A 14249-nucleotide genomic window follows, 5' to 3' on the forward strand; every position below is an offset into this window, starting at 1 on the left:
GTGCAGGTTCCAGCTTCCACATTGAAACTTTATCTGTTCCTATTATAGCACTGGGATTGCATTCCCAGTTGGTTTCTCTCAGCCTAGTTTGTTCTTGGGTCAGCAGGGTATATCTCCCCTTGCTTAGGACTCCTTACTCTGCACCATTCCTGGATTCTAAGCTGGATATCTCAAAGAGCCTCCATAGCTGCTGTTATCTGTCTGCCATGTTCTCCCAGAAGTCAACCGCTACTTTGTTTTGATTGGCTTTGTTCTGTTTTGTTTTGTTGGATTTTACTATCTTTAAAAAAACAAAAAACAAAAATAAAACAAAACAAAAAGCAATCTAACGGGATTCTAAAGAGATGGGAATAATGTGGACCGGGGATATAGCTCAGTAGTACAAGTAGCTGGCAAGTGCAAGGTCATAAGGTTGATTCCTGGTACCAAACAGAGAGGGGGGGGGAAGAGAGAGACAGAGAGACAGACAGAGAGACAGAGAGATCGAGAGACACACAGAGAGAAACTTTTTAGCAGCCTTAAAAGATCCTTCACTTCATAGGGGTCCCCTTAAAATGGTCACCCTGGAAAGGCAGACATCTGTTCTAATAATGTGGTCTTTACATTGTTTAGAATTGTCTCTAGATCCTCTCAAACTTTTTTTGTTGCTGTTGGTTATTTTTAAAATTTATAAGGTACTTTTTATTTTAAAGAGAGTAAAACAAAACAAAACAACAAACAATGGAAACAATGTTGGATTTCAAAAATAAGACAGTAGGAAACAACCATAGTTACTGTAATGCACATTGTAACCCTCTAAATAGATGCTCAGCTCACCATACAGAGGTGAGCAAGGTCCATCAAACAGTATAAGCACTAAGTTGTTTCTTTTCTTTTCTTTTTTTTTTTTTGATACCAGAGATTGAACTCATGACCTTACACTTACCAGGCAGGTGCTTATACCACTGAGCTAAATCCCCAGCCTTGTTTCTTTACTTCAGTTTCCATCATTGCAGCTATTTTTGGTGTGTGGCTTCTAATTTCCTCTATGTCTATGCTTCTTGGACCTGCTCTGGTTGAGATATAGGCATACAAAATTAATTAAACAATATAAGCCCTAAGTTGTCTCTTTACTTAAGTTGCTATCATTTCAGGTGTATGACTTTTAATTTCTTTTGTGTCTATGTCTTCTAGACTTGTTCTGGATGGGCTAGAGGTCTGAGATTGCCCAGTAATGTTTTTGATAATAGAATATTTTTATTCTTGGGGTGGGGAATGAGTTTGATCTTTAGAAAGAGCAAAAGTTACTCATAAAAATATTTGGTTGAACACCATCTAAGATGTTTTTGGTTAAAGACAAGAAGCATAACCACAGTATAATGAAAGAAGTTTTCTCTTGCTGCGAAAACATCCAACTGGCATTGAAGGTGATGCTGGTTACTGTATTAGTCAGCTTTTCTGTCACTGAGACACTATACAAGCACCAACAAGCAAAAAGAGGACTGGTTTAATTTGACTCATGTTTTGAGGGATTTCAGGCATTATGGTGGAAGTCATAGTGGAGCAAAGCTGTTTAGTGACTGAGAAGCAGAGGAGGAACAAGCCACGAGGAAAGGGCGAGGGACCAGATGTAGTACCCAAAGTCATGCTTCCTTGATCCAGCCAGACACACCCAGAAGTGTGCCCACTCTCCTAGGTGACTTCCAATCCAAAGTTGATACAATGAAGCTTAACCCCCAGTTATATATGTGAGACAAATTAGAAAGGCAAATATGATTCAAATTACAGAGGTGTGGATTACAAAGCTGAGGTCTTTGAATGTATTTTTAAATGTAGTAGGGGATTCAGTAAAAGTTTTGAACAATGGAAGGGCATATACAGCAAAAACAGACATGGGAAAGTAACTAATGTTTGGAAACCAAATCAAATATCCTTTTGAGCTCTAAGACATTTATTACCTTCTATGGTATAAAGATGCTAACTTTTCAAGAAAAGAAAATGTTTTGATGTACTTTATTAGTAAACTGATAGTCTATTCTTTTAGGTTAAAAATACTTTTCCTTTATAGGACAGAAAGTGGGAAGGGTAATGATTAATTGTTGGTAATCCATGTGATATTGCACCATTAACTAAGTTGATTACGTACGAAGTAAATCATTCACTAATTTATGCTTTAAAAATTCTTTTTAAATGATGTAAAATATCTTTAAAAATTATTGACTTTGTATTATTTTTGTATTATTTTTGCCTACAATTTAGAAATATTTCATCTGTAATTAATTTTTTCTATTTGATATTATTAGAAGTCAGTTAAATTAGAAACTTCTGGGTTAGTCTAAACACTTTTCTTTTTATTATTATTTTTATTTTAAAGAAAAAACGATATAAACAACAGTACAAAATTTCAAAACAAGATTGCAGGAGAGTTATAATGGTTAGTACATTGCATACTGTTAACTTCAAAGTAGTTGTTCATATTACAAGATATAGACATGAAAAACTAATCAAACAATGTAGGCACAAACCTTTCCTTTCAATGTACTAATAGAAGTTAGTAGTGTAACTATCTCAACTAGTTTGTGTGTGTGTGTGTGTGTGTGTGTGTGTGTTTTGTCTTTTTGAGACAGGGCCTTTCTTATGCAGTTTAGGCTGGCCTTGAGTTCACTTTGTAGCCCAAGCTGATCTTGAACTCAGAACAATCCTCCTGTCTCAGCCTCTTGAGTCCTGGGATTACAGGCATGAGCCACCATATTGGGCTATGTGTATGTATGTTTAATTTTCCTTTTCCCTTTCTTTTTTCTCCTTTCCCCCATCCCAATTTCTGTTTTCTTTTGTACAGTTTCTTTCCATTTCACAATCTCTATTGTACATTTTGAATCTTATTTACTGTTTCAACTTCTTAAACTAAGGAGACAATACAATGCTTACACATAAGTCTGATTTGTGTCACTTAGGAGTATAGGCTCAAGTTGCAACTATTTACCTACAAATATCTCATGATTGTCCTTCTTTGTAGCTGAGTAATACTCCATATATAAAAAGACTACATGGTTCTTATCCATTCCTCAGCTGATGGACATTTGGCTTGTTTCCAAAATTTAGCTATTACAAAATCATGCTGCTATAAATATAGGTGCATATATATTTCTGTGTTATGTTGTTTCTTCTGGGAGAATACTCAGAAGAGGAACAGCTGGATCAAATGGGACATTTAATCCTAGTTTTTGAGGATGATTTCCATAATGATTGCATCAGTCTATACTCCCATCAACAGTGGAGAAGTGTTCATTTTCCCCCTGTCAGTATAGTCATTCTTACTGGGGTGAGATGGAATCTTGGTGTTGTTTTAATTTGTATCTCTCAAATGATCAATCTTTTCACATACATTTTTCTATTTTTTTTGATACTGGGGATTGAACTCATAGCTGTGCACTTGCAAGGCAGGTGCTTATGCTGCTGAGCAGTCCTACATTTTTTTCATATAGTTATTTGGTATTTATATTTCTTCATCTGAGAAATATGTGTTCTCAGCTGCTCATTTTTGGATTGGGTCTTTGCATTTGTGGAGTCTGATTTTTTCAATTCTTTATATGTTCTAAATAGAAGTCCCTGGTTTGAGGAACAGGTGGATAAAATTTTTCCCATTCTGTGGGTTGTCTTTTTACTCTATTGATGGTCGCTTTTGATGTTCAAAAGATTTTTAATAAGATGAGATCCCAGTTGTTGATTCTTTGAAGAATTTCCCATGCTTTTTGTGTTTCATTCATGAAATCTCTTTCTACCCTTATGTTTTCAAGATTTTTTTCTACTTTCTCTTCCAGTAAACTTTTGTGTTTTTGTTTTAATATTTAGATCTTTGATCCACTTTGACTTTAGTGCACAGTGATAGATACGGTTGTCTTTGGCATGTAGAAAGCTAGGTTTTCCAGCATCATTTATTAAAGAGGCTATTTTTATTCCAGCAAACATATTTGGCCACTTTGCCAAAGATAAAGTGGCTAAGTGTGTTTGTAGTTATGTCTGCAACTTCTTATCTGTAACTGATCCTCAGGTCTACTTTTTGCCAGTGCCATGTTGATTTTATCACAATAGCTGTGTAGTATAATTTCAAGTCAGGGATTGTGATGTCTCCTGTGTTGCCTTTGTTGCCTAGGATTGCCTTTGCTATTCTTGGCCTCTTCTGGTTCAACATGAATTTTAGAAATGTTTTCTCTAGTTCTGTGACAGATGCTAATGATATTTTGATCAGGATTGGGTTACATCTGTATATAATTTTGGGAGTATGACTATTCTTGCTATGTTGGTTCTTTCTATCCATAATCAGGGAAATATCTTTCCATTTTGTGATATCTTCTTTGAACAACTTTTCCAGAGTACTGTAATTTTCAGTGTATAGATCCTTTATTTTTTTTGTTAGATTGATGCCTAAGTATTTCATTTTTGGATGCTATTGTGAATGGTGTAGCTTTCTTAGTTTCTCCCTCAATGAGTTTATTGTTTATGTACAGGGATGCTATTAGTATTTGAGTGTTGACTTTATATCAAGCTAGGCTGCTGAATTTGGTAATTAACTTTAGGAGTCTTTTGGTCATGTTTTTGGGGTCTTCTATGTAGAGTGCATATCATCTATGAACAATGATAGTTTAACTTCTTCCTTTCCTATCTCTATTCGATTTATTTCTCTTCAATTGCTCTTGCTAGTGTTTCTAGAACTATATTGAATAGGAGTGATGATAGTGGACATCCTTGTTTTGCTCCTGATTTTAGAGTGAAAGATTTCAGTTTTTGTCCATTTAGTATGATGTTGGCTGCTGGTTTGTTATAGATGACTTTTACCAGATTGAGGTAAAGATATCTATTCTGATTTTCTGATTTTTATCATGAGTGAGTGTTTAACTCTACCAAAAGCTTTTTCTACATCTATTGAGATGATCATGTGATTTTTTTGTCTTTGATTCTGTTGATATGGTATATTACATTTATTGGCTGGTATATGTTGAGCCATTTCTGCATTCCTAGGATGAATGCCACTTTGTCATGATGTCTAATCTTCTTGACAATTTCTGCATTCTCTTTGCTAGTATCTTATTGAGGATTTTTGCATCTGTGTTCATTAGGGAGATTGGCCTGTGGTTCTCTTTTTTGGCTGGGTCTTTTTGGTTGGTATTAGGGTAATATTTGCCTCAAGGAATTAGTTAGGGAGTATTGCTTCCCTTTTAATTTCATTAAAGAATTTAAGGAGTGTTAGCATTAATTCTTCTTTAAATTTTTTTAGAATTCATCAGTGAGTTCCGAGAAAACATGGCAGATAGATAACAGCAGCTATGGAGGCTCTCTGAGATAGCCAGCTTAGATTCCAGGAATGGTGCAGTGTGGGGAGTCCTAAGCAGGGGTAGATATACCCTGCCGACCCAGGAACGAACTAAGCTGAGAGAAACCAACTGGAAATGCAATCCTGGTGCTATGACTGGAACAGCTAAAGTCTCAGTGCCGAAGCCAGAACCCATGCTTCTGGAAACCACAGCTTGAATTTCCCACTGTGGCTGCTGCATCTGAATCGGCAGAGCAGGGATAGAGCTGCAAAAACTCTGACAGTGGGAATCGGTGAACCAAATTGAGAGCAGAGCTGGTGGGGAGCCCTGCATTGACCTGCAGTGAGTGAGAGGAACGGGGATGCTTCCATAGACTAGGAGGCTCCAACAGAGGACATTCTGGGACCAGGCAGACTAGCCAGAACAGGCTGCTGCAGTGACGTCAGTCACATATTCCCCTCTCAAGTGGGATTTGTGGGGCATGCTTGACATGGGTGATGCTACAGACTAAGACCCAGTAGGCTAGCCCAAACCAGGTCCCTGCACGTGGCGGTGCACCCTAATGCAGTGAAGCCTTTAGCAGGTTGACTGATCTGAAGGGGCAGGTTTAACATAGGCTGCCCTGGTCTGTGTCTCCCTAGTACACTGCAGTGGGTGGGAACACCTAGCCGGAGCGATTCAAACTGTAACTGACAAAGAAAGAAACTGGGCCTCCTACATACACTTGTATGGAAGGAACAAAAAGTATGGGAAGAGGGAGCAACAAGAAAGGGCCCTCAGTCCCCAATCCAGAGAAAACTGATCCAGGAAAGGTAAATGCAAAGGAGAATGAGGACAGAAAACATGCAATATCAGGCATGGCACCAACAGACATAAAGTGATATCTCCGGGATGTCATAGATGAGTTCAAAAGTGAAGTATTTAACCAAGTAAAGCAAGATATAAGTAGAATAGTTAAAGAAATGCTAAGCACCTCCCAAGAAAAAGCAGATGGTGGAATGGAAGAACAGAAAAAAAGGGAGAATTGTTTGATGGAGAAAATAGAGAAAAGGTAGAATACATGAAGCAGGTTCAAAGAGATTACCAGGAAACTAAAAACTCTATTGAAAGCTGGCATAACAGCTTGAAAGAAACTAAGGATAGATTACCTGAACTGGAGGGCAGATTTGTAATGTGGAAGCATGAAAGGAAAAACTTCTTAAAAATAACAAGGAAACAAGCAGCAACAATACAAAGGCTAGAAGATGACAAGAGTATCTATAACTTAAGAATAAAGAATGTGAATGAAGAAGCAGGAGTACAAACAAAGGGACTGCAAAGGCTATTCACAGAAATAATTAAGGAAAACTTCCCAAACATAGGAAAAGGAAAAGATGCTCTGATGTATGAGGCATACAGAACTCCAACCACCTACAATCAAAACAGAACTACACCGAGGCATATGATAATCAAGATTTCAGAAATCCAATATAAGAACAGAATATTAAAAGCCATCAGCGACAAGAAACAGATCATTTACAAGGGAACACCCATCAGAATTACAGCAGACTTCTCGGGACAAACCATCAAATCACAAAGAGTGTGGAGCGAAATAATTCAAGCTTTGAAAGACAATAACCTCCAGCCAAGATTGATATATCCTGCACAACTGTCCCTAGAAATTAATGGAGAAACAAGGTGCTTCCAGGATAAAGAGGAACTAGGGGAATTTGCAGCCACCAATTCAACTCCACAGAGAATACTGCAGGACATTCTAAAAGAGAAAAATACCAAGATAACAGAAATAGTGGCAGAGAGGCCACAATGAATGAAGCAGAAAGTGAAATGAAGAAGACAAACTGACAACTAATGACAGAAAAAGAGCTCAACAGAAATGAGGCAGAGAACGTTGGGCTTTTTTTTTTTATTGGTAAGTTTGTAATTACATTTTTAACCTGATTAACTGATACAGGGATATTCACAATTTTTATATCTTCTTGATTCAGCTTTGGCAATGTATATAGATCTAGGAATCTGTCCATTTCTTCTGTGTTTTACATCCTAAACACTTGACTTTTCTATATTATCCATATTAAATGTATAAGCATGTCCTATTTGGCCACAATATAAACTTCTCTCTTTTAGGTGAGTATGCGCTGTCTTTAGATTGCAAGTTTTCTAAATGATTTTTAAAAATACAGTCTAAATCTTCTTCAGTATTCATTTGTTCATTAATTTAATAATGCAAATCATTACCAAGTAACTTCCATACCAGACACTGTACTGGGTTCTGGGTACACAGTAAAGAATAAAGTAGAGGGGATCCCTGACTTTATGGGTTTATAACTGAGTTAGAAAGATTAATATAAGTCTATGCATGACTATGAAATGTAATCACTGCTATGAAGGCAAAGAACAGAAAGGCATGAGAAATAATAACAGGGATAAGAAGAGCACATTAGAGCCAAATGAATCTTTCTTTTTTATTTAAAAAATTTTTTGAATATTAATAATTGAATTCAGGACCTCATTCTTGCCAGGCAGGTACTGTGCCACTGAGCTATATCCCCACAAATGAATCTTTCTAAAGATCACATCTGACTATGTTTAAGTCTTTTTAGTCCTGATTGTCTAGAGCATTAAGTCCTGACTTTTTAATTTAATTTAATTTTGGGGGAGGGATACTAGGGATCAAACTCATGACCTTACACATGCCAGGCAGGCACTTTTGCCACTGAGCTAAATCCCCAGCCCTAAATACTGACTTTAAATTCGCTTACAAGAAACTGTGTTTATACTCCAATATTTAGCATATTGCTAAACTCAGAAGGCCCAACAAATGTTAGTTGAGTGAATGAATGAATGAATGAATGGTCAAATTTAACAATGTTTTTAAGACAACCATGAACATATTGCCTTGAGTCATAAAAGGGAAAAGAATTGCTTCCAACAGTTTGAGCTCAGTCTGCATGTAGAACTGCAGAACTGCATGTAATATATATATATATATATATATATATATATATATATATATATATCTTTGGAAACAATGCTAGAATTTTGGCAGAAATATCAGAAACATCCTGCTACTATGAAGTGTAAAACATTGCTTTTTTTATGGCAGAAGTCTGTAGTAAGGGCAGTAAAAAACAGATTGACATTTGGTCATTATTTCTTATCAAGGGTGTTTTACTTGTAATGCTATTTGACAGCTATATTCTAGATCTGACAGCATTGAACCACTTTAATTCCCACTGAACTGCTCTAAATAGGCAGTATTGCAATCAGTTTAACAACCCCTGGAGGCAATAAAATCTCTCCTTTGAACGAATACTCAAGGGAAAGAAATCTAAGATTTATAAAGGGCAGCAAGTATTCAAGAGAGGGGCAAAGTTTATGTGTGAGCCTATAATTGATGTTTCCTTTGTTGGAAAAGAAAGCTTGAGGATTCTTTAAGAATTAATCTTTAACAAGTTCTAATTTGCACTAACAAGTGTGTTCAAGATGAGTGAAAGAGATATGTGATTCTGAGAGTTGTGTTGCTTTCAGCCAACTAAGAAAATTTTGAGGGGTCAAAAAAGTATGAAAAAGAAACTTTAAAATTAAACTGGAAGACTTTAGCTCTGCCTTTTTGATGTCTATGCCAGAGGGTCACCATCACTGCATATAACGTTACTTATGCTTTATGATAGGCTAAGTAGGCTTGTACTTGCTTAATGTGTATGTACTTGTATGAAGAAAATTTCAGTCAAATATAGTATCATCGTCATTCTGACTGAACCTGGAAGTTCATCTTCTATTGGTAGTAATTTAAACACAGTTTAAGCAAACTTTAAGATGGTCCTAGGTTCATAGCTTAGCTCCCACCATTACTAGGTATGTATATTTGGCATTACACTATTGTGTGTTACACTATTTTTCACAATTTCTCTTCTGAACAGTGGGCATAATAGTTCTCACTAAGGAAGTTCTTAAAAGTAGGAGGCTTAAGAAGACTGCTTACTTCAGTGTGAGCAAAGAGTAATATGTGATTAATTTTGGCCTTACTATATGCTAAGCAGCTATGCAATTGGCTTTAAGGTACTTGATCCTTGCAATCACCATATAATGTAGGTACAATAGTATGGTAGAGAGAGTACTCTTTGGAGGTGATGTTAGAAAAAAATAGGTGGGGATGTATAATCAACTTGTCACTTCTCAATCTTGGACCCAGTTGCTGAGGAAGTAACTTTGTTCTGTAAATGGACTCCCAGGAGCTATTGAAACTTTGGAATTCCTCAGTACATAAGAGTATGCTTTTTCCTAGAGGGGCAGTGTATATGTGGGGAAATACCATTAAACTCCTCTCCGCCTCTGTTTGTCCTGGCACTGAACCCAGGGCCTCATACATGCCAGGCAAACATTGCACCAGTGAGCTATTTTTCTAGCCCCATATGTAAAACTGTGTCTCTATATATTTTCATGTGTATGTCTGTATTTGTGTGAGCCTATGTATGTAGTTGTTGGTTTCTACAACTTTGATTATTTTATCATGTATTTTTTCTTTAGTTTTATTTTATGTTTGACACATAATAATTGGACATATTTTCAAGGTCTAACTTTTAAGCATGTATCTATTCTATTCTATTCTTCTATTCTATTCATCTTTGGGGTCTCACATTAGATATTTTCCCCTCCAACAAAACAAGACTTCCTTGACTCTCCTAGACCTGAGAAGCCCCTCTTATGCCTCTGATAGTGCTCATTTTTCTGCTTTGTCATTGTGATCGGCATTTTCACTGTTACTTGTATGTTTCTTCAGAGCAGATAAGAGGAAGGAACTTTCATACTTTCCTGAATACAGGTGTGACCAGATAGTTTGATTTGGTTGATGGTTTGTGAGAATTGATGCATAGCTGCTTTGGCAATTCTGACAGTGTGAACTGACACAAAGGGATAAGAGTAGAGGGCTGATGCCATGGACAGTCATCAACACACACAACAGACTTGTCTGTGTGAGGTATATGCCTTTGTTGCTTCTTAGCCATTGATATTTCTAGGTTTGTTGGTTACTGCGACGTATCTTGACTGATACAATGCTTGCCTGGCATTGTCTTGCCTCCTTACCTGTCTATAGGTCTGACTGAAGAAAGAAATTGTTTTGTTCATCATTCTATCCCCTGAGCCTTGTTATAGGACAGCCTGACATATGGGCAGCAACTAATAAATCATTCATGGAATGAAATAATGATTCTATATCAAGGAAGGATTTAGCCAGAGATTTAATTTCTATAATAGTCAAGCCCTTGGTGTGGTTCTGATGTGAGGAAAGTGATAAAAGAATGTTATCTGAGAGGATAAATAAAGATTATGGTTCCCTATCTACAACTTGAGAGAAAAAATGTCTTTAGAAAAAAGAGGATATTGTATCATGAAAACAGCATTATGCATACATAAGAAATCAAATGCGTATTTCTTTTTATTTATGGGTGAAAAACAACAGTGATATATTACAAGAATTAAAGAAAGAGGCTTATGATATGAAGTCACATCATAACAATTATTATGAGACACTCATGCAATTACTTGCTATTGTATGCTCACTCTCCCGTGTGTACTGTGGTGGGTGGGAAGAATGAGATCTGACACTTCTCCCTGAAGAGCTCTCAGTCAAGTAGAGATGAACAGGGGCCAAGATAATTGGAATACAGTGAAGTAAGGGCAATAGTACAAGTGCTTGTGGGAAACAGCTCAGAGAGAGCCTAAATTGATTCTGAGTTGGAGGGACGATGAATTCACAGTAGTGATGTTTTAATTGTACCTCTCCCCTCTCCCCTACTCTAAACTCACCTTTTACTTCCAACAATCATTGATTGTATTGAGCTTCCTACCAAGGCCTTTATACAGACTGTATCAACTTCAGTACAATAAAGACCATGATCCTACTCTATGACCAAACCCACTAGTCTCCCTGCTTTGTTTATTTAGCTATTGTGTCTACACCTGTTTCTTTAAACTTATTGAGATTTTTCCTCTACAATCCCTCCTTTTTAAACTTTTCTCATCTCAGCATAAATACTATTATGCTGTTACCCTTAATTCCTTTACTCCTCTGTTGTACTTCTGTGAGTTCATATGGAAAATCACACTTTTGATCCTACCATTTGTAGCCTCCGTGTTTATATTTAATTACTACCAAAAGGAACAAGTAAATTGGGGACATTTAAAAATAATCACTCTCTACTTAATTGGGGCCCCCACATTTTTCAGTAATTATTTCATATTTCTTTCCTCACTCATTTCTAGTCCTCTATGATGAGAATTTCAAAACTCCTTTCTTCTAATATTCTCAAACTTTAACACCTTGTACCACATATTCAGTAAATATCTTTGCCTGCTATTTTTTAGAGAAAATATAAACCATCAGATTGGCACTCTTTTAATTTCCTACAATCAAATCTAAGAAATTAGTGATGGCTGATATCATCCATTTATCCTATTTATGAAAATGAAAGAGTTGGGCTTTATCTGTTTTAGGCTAACTCCTTGGGCATGAATTAAAATACCAGATTGGAGGAAAGAGATAGAATTTGTTCTTACCAAAAGGTGGGGGGCTGAGAAAGAAGCCTGAAGGATAGTAGAGTTAAAGAGAGTAAGAGGCAGAGAAAGACCACCAACATGACTGACAAGGAGCAGAAAATGGAAAGGAGAAGCTAGGAAAGTGACCATGGGGGAGCCAAAGGAAGAATGCATTTCAAACAAGAGGAAGCACTGACACCTACCTCTACAACCTTGGAGGAGTCAGGTGAGATAAAAAACAAGATCTCTCTTTTGTGTTTAGCAACCAACAGGCTCTAAAGGACCCTGAGAAATGTGCTTCAATAGGAAAACAGAAGAGGGTTAAGAAGTGAAAGGCACATGAAGAAATGGAGATCCCAAGCATACATTTCAATTTTACTACATTTAGCTTTAAAGGGGAGGAGGTAGACAGGACTGTAATTGGAGAGAGCTATGGGGTAGACAGAATGTATTTGTTTTAATAATAAAGACAGTATACTTACATGTTCACAGAAAAGAATAAGTACAAAAATAGAGGCTAAAGAAATAAGAGAAGGCAGGGTATTCGATGGAATAAGAGTTGTATGAAAGCAGAAAGGAACAGAACCCAAAGCCTTTTATAGCCTCTTCTTTTTCTAACCATACTGAACTCTTTTCTTCTTACTCTATGTAACCCTCTCATGCTTTCAAGCATTATCTACATAGTGACTCCCAAATCTATAGCTTTATGCAAAATCAATCTCTTGAGCTTCAGGTCCTGCTATTCAGCTGTTTATTGGACAGCTTTCCCTGGCTATTTCCAAGGCTCATCACATTCAAAACAGAATTTATTATTGTGTCTTCTAAGCATGTTATTTTCAACACTTTTTATACCAGGAAAAGAACTACTCTTCAACCCAAATCCTAGAGATAGCCTTGATTCTTCTCTATGATTTTGTCATCTCTTTCCACTTTTTCTCCTTGCTTAATTCCAGAGCTTGAGGAAGCCCTCTGTAGCCTGCTTCCCTCAAGTCAGGGCCAAGGGCTTTCCCCATGTGTCATGATTGTATCATGGGCAGCCATTATTTTAGTATGTGCCACTTTGTAATCGTCTTTTGTTTTTCAAAAACAGGAAACATTTCATGAATTTGTGTGTCATTCTCATCCAGGGGCCATACTAATGTTTTCTGTGTTGTTCAAATTGTAGTATATGTGCTGCTGAAACAATCACGGTAACTACCTTTTTACTAGACTCTAAACTTTATGTTCGCAGGTAACATATCTACTTCACACTTACACATACAGTGCCTTGGATATAGTGAGTGTTGAATGTATTACTGGAATTAATAAACAATTATGATTGCTAATATTTACATATCATTTTAAGGCATTTATGCATTTATTATATTATTTAATCTTCATGTACAACCATGAGAAGCAGGTAATATTTTCTGTATTTTACTGGTGGAATAGATTGTGCTTAAAGGGGAAGACAAAGGTAGGATTCTCCAATAAGAAAGGAAAAGTGAGAGCTGAATACAGCCAGAAAAGTTTCTTAGATAGGTGATAGTTATTAATTTCTTAATATGCCTTATTTTTATCTATTAATCTTATTTTATCTATTTATCTTATTTAATTATTCTAATGACCCGGGCAATTGTGAGATTATCCTTATTTTGCAGTTGAGGAAAATGAGGCTTAGGAAGGCTAACTTACTTGTCCAAGATCTTATAGATGGAAGGAAAAGGAGAACATATCAGAGTTAAGGGTTCGAACTGGAGCCAGAGGCAAAAAGAACAGGTGGGCATTTTTGAGATCATTAAGCTTAATTGTAAATTTGGGAGCTGCTTTGGGGATTAGTAAAGCACATTTCTGAGTGTGGTTGGATGGGGCATGGAGGTGTGATTTTGGGTATTAGATCTAGTTTTTGCTCCTTACTTTCTGGTGTTGTTCCCTTGCTATGCTTCCCAGATGCCACAAACTAAGCAGCATTGCTCTAACCAGGCCCTTCTACTTTGGAGCCAAGGTTTTTGCCTTGGAGCCAACCAACCGTAAATTAAATACCCCAAACCATGAGCCAAAAATAAGTTCTTCATCATTTAAATTGAAGGTGGCAGGTAGTTTGCACAGCAAAAGGAAATTTGATCAGTATAGTGGTGCTATGACCAATACTGTTTGGTTTCCTTGGGTTGTATTGTGAGCTTTCTGTGCCTGCTTCTGCTCAGGTGACCCCTGAAGGAAGCTAACACATCTGACTACACATCACATTCCTCTGGGAGCCTGTCAAGTGTACAGATTCCTGGAAATCCACCAAGAGGTGCTTATTTGGTAGGTTTCAGACATACCTGGCAAGTTTCCTAAATTTTTAATGATCAAAATAGGAAATTCTCAAGCACTTGGTTCTTGGCAGATACTTAGAAGCCACTACTTCAGTGTCATCTCTACTGAAGCTGGAGACAGCAT

General features: G+C 36.8%; 1 non-coding gene across 1 annotated transcript; it reads right to left on the reverse strand.

Moving 5' to 3' along the window:
• Window positions 1–12910: 12910 nt before the first annotated feature.
• LOC111754395 (U6 spliceosomal RNA) lies at window positions 12911–13017 on the reverse strand. The gene has a single exon (XR_002789087.1). It is a non-coding gene; the product is annotated as a U6 spliceosomal RNA (small nuclear RNA).
• Between the last annotated feature and the right edge of the window lie 1232 nt (window positions 13018–14249).

This window comes from Cavia porcellus, unplaced genomic scaffold, assembly GCF_034190915.1.
Source record: "Cavia porcellus strain 051 isolate PalLab524CR breed Dunkin Hartley unplaced genomic scaffold, mCavPor4.1 scaffold_1, whole genome shotgun sequence".
Classification (NCBI taxonomy): Eukaryota; Metazoa; Chordata; class Mammalia; order Rodentia; family Caviidae; genus Cavia; species Cavia porcellus.